The sequence below is a fragment of the Stomoxys calcitrans genome, chromosome 1 (assembly GCF_963082655.1).
Source record: "Stomoxys calcitrans chromosome 1, idStoCalc2.1, whole genome shotgun sequence".
In the NCBI taxonomy this organism is placed as follows: Eukaryota; Metazoa; Arthropoda; class Insecta; order Diptera; family Muscidae; genus Stomoxys; species Stomoxys calcitrans.
The window spans coordinates 99,969,339-99,982,281 of record NC_081552.1 but is presented as its reverse complement, the minus strand read 5'-3'; positions in this window follow the sequence as shown (position 1 = coordinate 99,982,281).

Here is a 12,943-nt window from a genome sequence, read left to right as displayed (position 1 = left end):
TCGAAGGGCCTAACACAACTCACTGTCCCAAATTTCATCAGATTTGGATAATAAATTTGACTTTTGTGGGCCTAAGACCCTAAATCGTAGGATCGGTCTATATGGCAGCTATATCCAAATCTGGACCAATCTGGGCCAAATTGACGAAGGATGTCGAAGGGCCTAACACAACTCACTGTCCTAAAAGTCAGCAAAATCGAATAATAAATGTGGCTTTTATGGGCCAAAGACCCTAAATCGGAATCGGAATCGGAATATGGCAGCTATATCCAAATCTGGACCGATCTGGGCTAACTTGACGAATGATGTCGAAGGGCCTAACACAACTTACTGTCGCAAATTTCAGCAATAATTAAATGTAGCTTTTATGGGCCTAAGGCCCTAAAGCGGCTGATCGGTATATATGGGGGCTATATCAAGATATAGTCCGATATAGCCCATCTTCGAACTTAACCTGCTTATGGACAAAAAAGAATCTGTGCAAAATTTCAGCTCAATATCTATATTTTTAAATACTGTAGCGTGATTTCAACAGACAGACGGACAGACGGACTGATATGTCTAGATCGTCATAGTTTTGAACGCTGATCAAGAATATATATACTTTATAGGGTCGGAAATGGATATTTCGATGTGTTGCAAACGGAATGACAAAATGAATATACCCCCATCCTTCGGTGGTGGGTATAAGAATGGAAAATTACTACTAGTAACGGGAGAAATGTAGGTTTTGTACCGTAATTGGTAAAAATTTATAATTCCTTTACAGATGGAGCTAAAGGTTGGAAATATTAAATGTAGGTGAAACTAGCAAACATATGGTGGGCAACTAAATTATTGTATCTATTCACAATTCATATACTTGGTACCAAGATTGGTATAACTTGGTACTTTCTTTACAGATGCAGCTGGAGGTCTGAAATTTGGTTTGTAGGTACAACTACGACATATATGATGGGTAACTAAATGAGTTTTTCACAATTCGAGCTAGAGATCAGAAATTTTTATACAGCTACACCTGGATAGTATATATCGGTCGACTAGAAGATTTTTCTGAATTTCGTGCATTTAGCTACTAAACCGTACAAAATGTTACTTCTATGCAATTTGAGCTAAAACTCTGAAATTTCGGCTACAGGTACACTTTGACAGTATAAAGTGGTCAACTGTAAGATTTTTTTGCAAATCTTTCATTTTGGTACTAATACGTACAAAAACGTTTTTTTTTCATGGATTGAGCTAGAACTATGAAACGTTGAATACTGGTACACCTTAACTATATATATCAAAAATTTGAAATTTGTACTTTTTGCCACAAAACGTACAAAATGGTACTTTCTTTTTTACATATTGAGCTAGAGCAGATGTATAGAACATATTGGGAACCTAGGTGTGTTTTATTTCGTTCATTTAGGTACTAAAATTTGGGCAAACGTTACACCTTGACAGCAAATGTTGAGTGATTAGGAAATATTTGTGAAATTCGTAAACAAAGGTACTAAAAAGTACAAATTAGTTCCCTTTTCACAATTGAGCTAAAGCTCTTGAAATTGTCGGTTACGAGAATTTTTCATATTCGTGGATTCAGGTCCGCAAAATGTATGTATATAGTGTAACTATTTAGTAGATTAAAGTAGACGTTGAGTGGAGCGGACGTGTTTTCATTTCGCTCCTCAAAGAAAAATATCCGTATTTTGGAATAGGTACTACCTATGATGAAAAATGTTAAAACCTTTTTGGAGTAGGCTAGAAATGGACTCCAAAGGCCCAACAGCTGCGGCGGTGGCGTAAGACCGTAGCATGGTGTTCTCCCCTTCCATAGGTGACAATTATAGGGGACAATTAGGCACAACTAGTCTTCAGACTAATTAATGAGGAAGAGACGAATAAACCAGAGGGATGCACAATATGTCCCCAACCTTTTAGTTAAGGTAATGTTCCGACTCGGATTCAGATGTGGAAAATGTGAATGAAAGGGTATCGGAATGACGGCAGAAGTGAGCGATGGCTTTGCTAAGCTCACAAGCAGACCGAGAAAGCAATCCGGTACACGACGAAGGAGACAGAGGAGAATGTATCGGCAGCGTAATCGGGCGAAAGTGCAGGATGCTGAAAGGGATAGAACTGACACTCCAAGCACTTCTACGGAAGCTGGAAAAAGAATCAGATCTCCCGAAGAGCATATCACTGCTAAAATACTGAAGAAGAAAAATAGCTTCTCGCTTTCAAATACTCTGGGAAAACCAAGCCAGCCATCCCGCAATGAATTCTCCAGACAGTGTCCTGCCGAGGCAGACAAAGTCGGAACAGGAAAGAAGGAAGCGCGCACGACCCCTGAGTCTTCATGAAGGACTGTGACTTCCAAAAGGAGGCCACTCCTACGCCAGAGTGGCAAGGAAGCACAACATATATATGCTTGATGATTTATGCAGTCATCAATATCGGCTGTGCATCCGGTAAGATTCTACCAGATCATCGGTCCCAAGTTTAAGTCCTGAGGATAGACATCATCCGACGCTCAAATTACTTATACCCTATCCCAATCTTAAAGTTAAAAGAGATGTAGCAATTGAAAAAGTGTATTTTTTTTTTAAATCTGATTACATTAAACAGAACTCGCTACTCTCATCTGTTCATTGGAATGAAATTTGCAGATCTAAAGATATCTAAAAGGTTTAAACGCTCAGGGTCAACGACTGCCGGAATTGTGGAAGCATTCTTATATAAGACCGTTATGTAAAGCCGGAAATCGCATAAAGGTTTCTAATTACAGGGGCATTTCAAATTTTGAATGCTATTCCGAAGCTGTTATAGAAAATTCTGACTGACACTATTTCACATCAAGTTTCTTCTATATTGTAACCCTAACAATATGGGTTCCGGAAATCGAAATCGACGATAACAAATATTTTAGAATTTACTTGTTTGGCCAACGATGGCTTTAGGAAACGCAAGCAAACGGGTACCGATTTTAGTAAAAGCATTTGATAAAGTCAACCACAACCTTCTATTAAGAAGATAGAACTTATTGGTTTCAGTCCATCTTTACTAAAGTGGATTAAATCATATCTGACTGGACGTACTCAAAGAGATAAATTTTACACTGCAGTTTCCAAACCAATTGTTGCCTCTTTAGGTGTTCCACAGGGTAGTCGTCTTGGTCCTTTGCTGTTTTGTTTGTTCATAAACGATCTCCCTATTACTTTAAAGCTCTCGAATATTTTGATGTATGCAGATGATGTAAAGATCTTCAGATCAACGAGAGACTCTAATGAACAGTGTTATCTTCAGTATGACCTTGATACTCTTTACGAATGGTGCAACCAAAACTTTATGGAACTTAATATTTCCAAATGCAAACACATATCATTTTCAAGAACAACCTCTCTTAAAACTAGCTACTTTTTGGGTTCCAATCAACTTGAACTAGTCTATAGCTTTAAAGACCTTGGATTTCTTCTAAACCAACGCTTAAACTTCCGTTAACACATCTCAATGGTTCTAAACAAAGCACGTAATGCTCTTGGATTCATGAAAGCTGGAGTAAAGAACTAAACGATTTCTTTGTGACGAAAAACTTGTATACGTCGCTAGTCAGAAGTAATCTCGAGTATGGTTCATAGGATCCGTACTACAAAAACATTACGTTTTTGACTAACTGAATTCAGTTCCTGTCAGACCAACCTGATGTTTAATCTTTTGAAAATTTCTTATTATAAAACCAGCTATGCCAATATCGATCCATTTCGGCACCTATGTTATCAATTTAATCAACTGAAAGATATAATTGATCTATCTGAGAATCGACAAAGTTTAGAAAGTAAAATTATATTATTTTTAAATTCTTAAGTTAATACATTTGTAAATATATTGTAATTAGTCTGTAAGGGTATTTATTATCTATAGACTTAAATAAAACAAGTAAGAGCGTGCTAAGTTCGGCCGGGCCGAATCTTATATACCCTCCACCATTGATCGCATTTGTCGAGTTCTATACGCGGTATCTCTTTTTAGACATACATAGAATATTGAATAAGAACTGTTATCCTATTGGAGCTATATCAAGTTATAGTCCGATTCGGACCATAAATGAATGCTGATTGACATTGTAGAAGTCATTGTGTAATATTTCAGTTCATTCGGATAGGAATTGCGCCTTGTAGGGGCTCAAGAAGCAAAATCGGGAGATAGGTTTATATGGGAGCTGTATCAAGCTATTGATCGATTCAGACCATACTAGACACGTATGTTAAAGGTCATAAGAGAAGCCCTTGAAAAAATTTCAGCCAAATCGGATGAGAATTGCGCCCTCTAGAGGTTCAAGAAGTCAAGATCCCAGATCGGTTTATATGGCAGCTATATCAGGTTCTATATAGATTTACGCCATACTTAGCACAGTTATTGGAAATCATAACAAAACACCTCATGCAAAATTTCAGCCAAATCGGATGAGAATTGCGCACTCAATTGGCTCAAGAAGTCAAGATCCAAGATCGGTTTATATGACAGCTATACCAGATTATGAACCGATTTGAATCATACCTGGCACAATTGTTGGATATCATAACAAAATACGTCGTGCAAAATTTCATTCCAATCGGATAAGATTTGCGCCTTCTAGAGGTTCAAGAAGTCAAGACCCAAGATCGGTTTATATGGCAGCTATATCAAAACATGGACCGATATGGCCCATTTACAATACCAACCGACCTACACTAACAAGAAGTATTTGTGCAAAATTTCAAGCGGCTAGCTGTACTCCTTCGGAAGTTAGCGTGCTTTCGACAGACAGACAGACGGACGGACGGACATGGCTAGATCGACATAAAATTTCGCGACGATCAAGAATATATATACTTTATGGGGTCTCAAACGAATATTTCAAGTAGTTACAAACAGAATGACGAATTTAGTATACCCCCCATCCGATGGTGGAGGGTATAAAAAGTGGTGGATCTGATTAACGAGCGGACAACATGTGTGTTACTCTGTAGAGGGTCGACCCATACAAATGATGAGCTGTGAGTATCATCATTGACGCAAAACGCAACATCTTAAGGTCTTCCACAAGGAAGAGAAGGGGGAAGGAACTCTCCTTGTGGTTGATATTGATCAAGTCTCCGTGACGAGTTGGACTAAGACTAAAGGCATGGCCCACAACGGCAGCCAGGCTGTCTTTGTCGAGATTAGGAAGACTAGGATAGGTAAAGATCCTAATATTGAAACATTAGGCAGTGCAGCGGCTGTAGTTTCAATGCAGACTAAGGAACAATTTGCCGACGATAGTACCATCACCTACTCCCAATAAACCCATTTGCTTAAGATTTGGAAGACTAAGATAGACAATGGTCCTAGTATTGAACATCAGAAAGTAAAGGGACTGGAGACTCAATACCGCCTAACTAACAGGGACCCGAAGATGGAACCATTACCGACTTTATAAAGATTCAGAAGATTAGAATAGGTAAATTACCTAATATGATGACATCAGGCAGTGAAGTGACAGGAAAGCCAATTCAGTCTAAACTACAGGGAGCAGACGATGAGATCGTCACCTTCCCCTAAGATGTACATTTACTGGAGGACTAATGATTGAGGTAATCCAGATAAAACTCCACCGCATCGAGACTACTACACATGCTCTGAAAGAGAAAACCAGCAATGGCAAGATTCATATTGCCTTAATTCAGGAACCATGGGCGACCCGGAACAAAGTTTTTGGACTGAACCATATCAAATACCAATTCTTCTATGCTAACACTGGTACTCGGCCGAGGATCTGCGTTAATTGTCATAAAAATTTGAATTATATATATTCCCCAATTGTCAACGTCGAACGGACCAGTGTTGAGAAAGGGAATCGGTCGAGCATACCTGCCTCTTAACTCTCCGACAACGCCACCAACGTCGGAGCTGTAACGGCTGATGAGGAAAGCAAAGCAGACAGGATCGAGGTACTAATAGAGTGCGATGCGAACTCTCACCACACTTCGTGGGGTAGTACCAACACTAATAAATGGGGCCAAGCCCTGGCAGAGCTCTTGAATACTAACGACCTAATAACACTTAATATTGGTAACACCGCTACCTTCGATAATATGATTAGGGAGGAGGTATTAGATGTGATGATATGTTCGAAAATCTAAACGATGAGGTTCAGGATTGGAGGGTCTCCATTGATTACCTTTCTCTGACCATCGCTATATTTAGTTTAGAATAGCACGGCAAGCGCCGAATCCGATAAGCTTCCAGAATAAATTAATAACCAACTGGACAAAATTCGGAAGTCTACTCAGAAGACGATTTGGACAAGATAATTTAGATTGTCCAAGTATAGAAGACATTGACGACAATGTCAACCGGAGTACGACTGCGCTGGTGGCGTCTTTCGAAGAAATTTTACCTCTTCGGGAAAAGAATTCAGTCCAAGAAAAGCTCTGGATGATCGGGAACATTCGCAAAATTGGGAAAGAGGTCCTCAGACATTTTAACAGAGCACGCCGTAAAAAACGAAAGTATTTTGGGATGTGTATTACACAGGGCTCAAGGAATACAATGAGATTACTAGAGTAAAACGTGCCTCCTGGAAGCTTTTTGGCGAACAGGTCGATAGCGTTAATGACGCCGCCATGATAAAAAAAAGTTTCTCTCAAAAACCCCATGTCCAAACTGAAACTTTAGTAGACGACATGGGAGTGAGAGTAGAGACACGAAGACGAGTCCATCGATGCCAAAACGTACACACTGGCGGTATGCATTGATATCGACGGGGCTTTTAACAATGTGCGGACCGACACACTGATACAATCCTTACACCAGTACCGGGTGGACCCGGTCCTTAGAGACTGGATAAACTATATGCTAAGAAACAGTTGGATAACTTGTGTGTTCCATGACATGAATATAAGGGAGAAAGTGGCACAAGGTTCGCCACAGGGAAAATTTTATCGCCACTCTTGTGGCGTAAATGATACTGACCTCCTATGGATGTTGACTAAGGAGGGATTTGAACCCGATGGATCCGAACCAGCTATGCAGGAGGGCCGAAAGGGTCTTGGATATGGCATATGACTGGGCTAGACATAGAGGTATCAATGTTAACCCAGAGAAGACTGAAATATGCCTTTTCACGAGGAAGACGAAGATGGACCAATTTAACGCATCACGTTTCCTAAATAAGGCGATTTCGATATTTCATAAGGTCAAACACTTAGGTGTGACCTTGGACAGGAAACTGAATTGGAAGTGTCACATTCAGGAGCGTACTGAAAAGGCTCACAGATATTGCACAATATGTGGGCGGGCCGTAGGTTCGAAATGGGGCCTGAATACGAGGATAGTCCACTACCTACAGGACAGTGATTAGACCAATTCTTACCTACTCCCCAGTATTTTTAAGGACCGCGATTTAGGATCAGAGAACATGTTGTCTTTATATACATAGAAAAAATTAAATTTTATACTCAACCAAATTTGTAATTCAAAACAGCAAATACGTTTGCTAAAATAGCAATTTTTTGTCTGCTGAAAATGGGAAAGCACACATTATTGCTGTTTCAACAAACATAGGGCTGCTGTATTAGCAAACATTTCGGTCAGCTAAATCATCAAACAAAATCTGCTAAATCAAAATGTTATGCTATATTTGTCTGTTACTTGTTTTGATTACTTCAGATATTTTTTTTAGAAATTGTGTTAGAAGCGATGATTCTAATTTCTGGAATATTACTGTAAAGAAGCTACCTGAGCCATCCATTGGAATACATTTCGAAAAGTGGCTGAATTCGCTGATAACATTTTTTGTTATTGCTCTACTAATGTGCACATGACTGGCATGGCCTTTTGTATCTAAATTTAAAGAAAAAAGATTTTGGAAAGTGTTCATTCTTCTAACATCCCCTTCATAATTAAGCAGAAATAATTTTTAGCAAACAACAGACATTACAGCTGTGAGCCTTGTGCTCTGAAATTGCAGATGCTGTTTTCAGCAATTTTTTTCTGTGAGTGTAGGTTCAATTAAGAAATGTATACATTCAATTAAAAAATTTGATGAAATTGGTCCAATAAAGGAATCTGTGTTATTGATTAACAATTTTGGAATTGAAATTTATGACCACCTTAAAAATCCAATTAAAGTGGTTATTAACTCCATAAACCAATTATCTGAAAGTTGCCCTTTATTATAAGCAACTCGTTTACTGCTTTAATAAATACCAATAATTGATATTTTTCACATGAATAAACAACTTATTATTACATACCCATTAAATAAAAAACAAGTAAAAGCGTGCTAAGTTCGGCCGGGCCGAATCTTATATACCCTCCACCATGGATCACATTTGTCGAGTTCTTTTCCCGGCATCTCTTCTTAGGCAAAAAAAGGATATAAGAAAAGATTTGCTCTGCTATTAGAGCGATATCAAGATATGGTCCGGTTTGGACCACAATTAAATTATATGTTGGAGACCTGTGTAAAATGTCAGCCAATTCGAATAAGAATTGCGCCCTTTGTGGGCTCAAGAAGTAAAATAGAGAGATCGATTTATATGGGAGCTGTATCGGCCTATAGACCCATTCAGACCATAACAAACACGTATGTTAATGGTCATGAGAGAATCCGTCGTACAAAATTTCAGGCAAATCGGATAATAATTGCGACCTCTAGAGGCTCAAGAAGTCAAGATCCCAGATCGGTTTATATGATAGCTATATCAGGTTATGAACCGACTTGTACTTTATTTGACATAGTTGTTGAAAGTAACAATAAAAAAACGTCTTGCGAAATTTCAGCCAAATCGGATAGAAATTGAGCCCTCTAGAAGCTCAAGAAGTCAAGTCCCCAGATCTGTTTATATGACAGCTATATCAGGTTATGAACCGATTTGAACCATATTTGGCACAGTTGTTGGATATCATAACAAAATACTACGTGCCAAAATTCATTCAAATTGGATAAGAATTGCGCCCTCTAGAGGCTCAAGCTATATAAGGTTATGGACCGATTTGAATCATACTTGGCACAGTTGTTGGATATCGTAACAAAACACGTCGTGCAAAATTTTATTCCAATCGGATAAGAATTGCGCACTCTAGAGGCTCAAGAAGTCAAGACCCCAGATCGGTTTATATGGCAGCTATATCAGGTTATAAACCGATTTGAACCATACTTGGCACAGTTGTTGGATAACATAACAAAACACGTCGTGCAAAATTTCATTCAAATCGGATAAGAATTGCGCACTCTAGAGGCTCAAGAAGTCAAGACCCAAGATCGGTTTATATGGCAGCTATATCAGGTTATAAACCGATTTAAACCATACTTGACACAGTTGTTGGATATCGTAACCAAACACGTCGTACAAAATTTCATCCCAATCGGATGAGAATTGCGCACTCTAGAGGCTCAAGAAGTCAAGACCCAAGATCGGTTTATATGGCAGCTATATCAGGTTATGAACCGATTTGAACCATACTTGGCACAGTTGTTGGATATCATAACAAAACACGTCATGCAAAATTTCATCCCAATCGGATAAGAATTGCGCACTCTAGAGGCTCAAGAAGTCAAGACCCAAGATCGGTTTATATGGCAGCTATATCAAAACATGGACCATTTACAATACCAACTGACCTACGCTAATAAGAAGTAGTTGTGCAAAATTTCAAGCGGCTAGCTTTACTCCTTCGGAAGTTAGCGTGCTTTCGACAGACAGACGGACGGACGGACAGACGGACGGCCATGGCTAGATCGACATAAAATTTTACGACGATCAAGAATATATATGCTTTATGGGGTCTCAGGCGAATATTTCGAGTAGTTACAATCAGAATGACGAAATTAGTATACCCCCCATCTTATGGTGGAGGGTATAAAAAACATTACATGTATTGTATCTGTTGAGTGAAGCGGACGTGTTTTTATTTCGCTCCTCAAAGAAAAAAAATATATATCCGTATCTCGAAAAAGGTAATACCTATTACGAAAAAAAATTTAAAGCCTTTTGGAGTAGGCTGGAAATGGACTCCAACGACTCAACATTTGCGGTGGTGGCGTCAGACAGCAGCGTATTGTCCTCCCCTCCAATAGGTGTGGGTGCCTTGGCACCTGTAGTCGAGAGTAATGCTTCAAGCACACAACTAGTCGTCAGACTAATTAATGAGGAAGAAACGGATAAACCAGAGGGATGCACAGTTCGTCCCCAGCCTTTAAGTAAAGGTGGTGTTTCGGACTCGGATTCAGACAGCGACTGTGTCAATGAAATAGTCATCGCAGCCGAATCGAGAGATGAGAGCATCGGGATGACGGCAGAAGTGAGTGATGGCTTTGCTAAGCCCACAAGCAGACCGTGGAAACGATCCGGCGCAGGACGAAGGAGACAGATGAGTATGTACCGGCAGCGTAATTGGGCGAAAGTGCAGGATGCTGGAAGGGATAGAACTGACATTCCAAGCACTTCTACGGAAGCTGGAAAAAAAATCAGATCTCATAAAGAGCATAACACTGCTAAAATATTGAAGAAGAAAAGGAGCTCCCAGCTTTCAAGTATTCTGGGAAAACCAACCCTGCCATCCCGCGATGAAGTCTCCAGACACTGTCCTGCGGAAGTAGACAAAGTCGGAACAGGAACGAAGGAAGTGCACACGGTCCCTGAGTCTTCATGGAGGACTGTGACTTCCAAAAGGAGACCACAGCCATCACGGAAGAGGAAGATGGTCGCTGAGAATGGTAAGGAGCCGCCCTCTTAGATGAGAGCTGACTTATGCACTCATCAATATCGGCTGTGCATCCGGTCCCACGTGGAGGATCGGGTTAACGATCGGATTTTTGAACATGTGTGGATCTCGGTAGAGGGTCCACCCATACAAATGATGAGCTGCGATTTTAGAGGGGACATCTTTACGCTGCGTTTTGCGTCGGGGAAATGTATTGATACCATCAAACAGCTCGTTAGAGGTATTCACGCTCCCTGGGAGGTCGCAAAGTTTGACCTGGTAAGAAAGATGGATATTCCCCAGCTCACAAAGGCTACGGTCTTCATCAAGGGATGGGGCAGCAAATTTGCGAAGGAACACATTTTGGGAGTCTTGGGCAAGCAAAATGAAGGTTTGGTCGCAGAGAAGTGGGAGGTCTTCCACATGGAGGAGAAGGAGGATCGAACTCTCTTTGTGGTTGGCATTGATCAAGTCTCCGTGACAAGTTTGGCTGAGACTAAAGGCATGGCCAAATACGGGAACAAATCTGTCTTTTTCAAGATTGGGAAGACTAAGATAGGCAGAAATTTTCATTCTGCGACGTCAGGCCGTGCAGTGGCAGGTGACCCAACACCATCCAACAAACAGGGGGCCTACAACGAGACAATCACGGCCGGCATCTCTCAATATTGGAAAAACTAGGAGAGGCAATGATCCTAATACTAAAATATCAGGCAGTGCAGTGCCCATTTACTGGAGCACCAATGGTTGAGGTAATCCAGATAAACCTCCACCGGATCGAGACCGCTACACACGATCTGATGAAGAAAATCAGCAAGGGCAAGATTCATATTGCCTTAATTCAGGAGCCATGGACGACCCGGAACAAAGTTTCTGGACTGAACCATATCAACTACCAACAAGTAAAAAGGCGTTAAGTTCGGCCGGGCCGAACTTTGGATACCCACCACATCGGGAATATATGTAAACCACCTTTCATCAAAATTCAGTGAAAATTTCATACCTTATGTCCCATATCAGTTATATCAAAATATGTTCCGACTTGGACCAAATACTAAAAGTACACTAGCTATATCTAAAAATGAACCGATCTGAACCATATACGACACGGATGTCGAAAAGCCTAACATAAGTCACTGTGTCAAATTTCAGTGAAATCGGATTATAAATGCGAATTTATGGGGCCAAGACCTTAAATCGCGATATCGGTCTATATGGCAGCTATATTCAAATCTGGACCGATCTGGGAAAAATTGAAGAAGGACTTCGAAGAGCCTAACCAAACTCACTGTCTCAAATTTCAGCGACATCGGACAATAAATGCGTCTTTTATGGCCCCAAAACCTAAAACCTAGATATCGGTCTATATGACAGCTATATCCAAATCTGAATCGATCTGTGCGATATTGCAGAAGTATGTCAAGGTGCTTAACTTAACTCACTGTCCCAAATTTCGGCGACATCGGACAATAAATAAGCATTTTATGGGCCCAAAACCATAAATCAAGAAATCGGTCTATATGGCAGCTATATCCAAATCTGAACCGATCTGGGCCAAATTGAAGAAAGATGTCGAAGGGCCTAAAGTAACTCACTGTTCCAAATTTCAGCAAGATCGGATAATAAATGTTGCTTTATGGGCCTAAGAACTTAAATCGGCCGATCGGTCTATATGGGGGCTATATCAAGATATAGTCCGATATAGTCCATCTTCGAACTTAACCAGCTTATGAACAAAAAAAGAATCTCTGCAAAATTTCAGCTCAATATCTCTATTTTTAAAGATTGTAGCGTGATTTCAACAGACAGACGGACATGTCTAGATCGTCTTAGATTTTTACGCCGGTCAAGAATATATATACTTAATAGGGTCGGAAATGGATATTTCGATGTGTTGCAAACGGAATGACAGAATGAGTATTCCCCTCATCCTTCGATGGTGGGTATAATAATTCTATGCTAACACTGGTACTCGGCCAGAGTTGTCAACGTCGGATGCAAAAGTGGTGAGACAGGGAGACGGTGGAGCATACCTGGCATCGCTTTATATACCTTTCGACTCTCCGACACCGTCACCCACGTCGGAGCTGCTGCAATATTATGACTTCCAACAATTGTGTCAAGTATGGTTTAAATTGGCTTATAAACTGATATATCTCCCATATAAACCGATCTCCCAATTTGACAACTTGAGCGCTTACAAGCCGCAATTTATAAGGTTAATAGAACT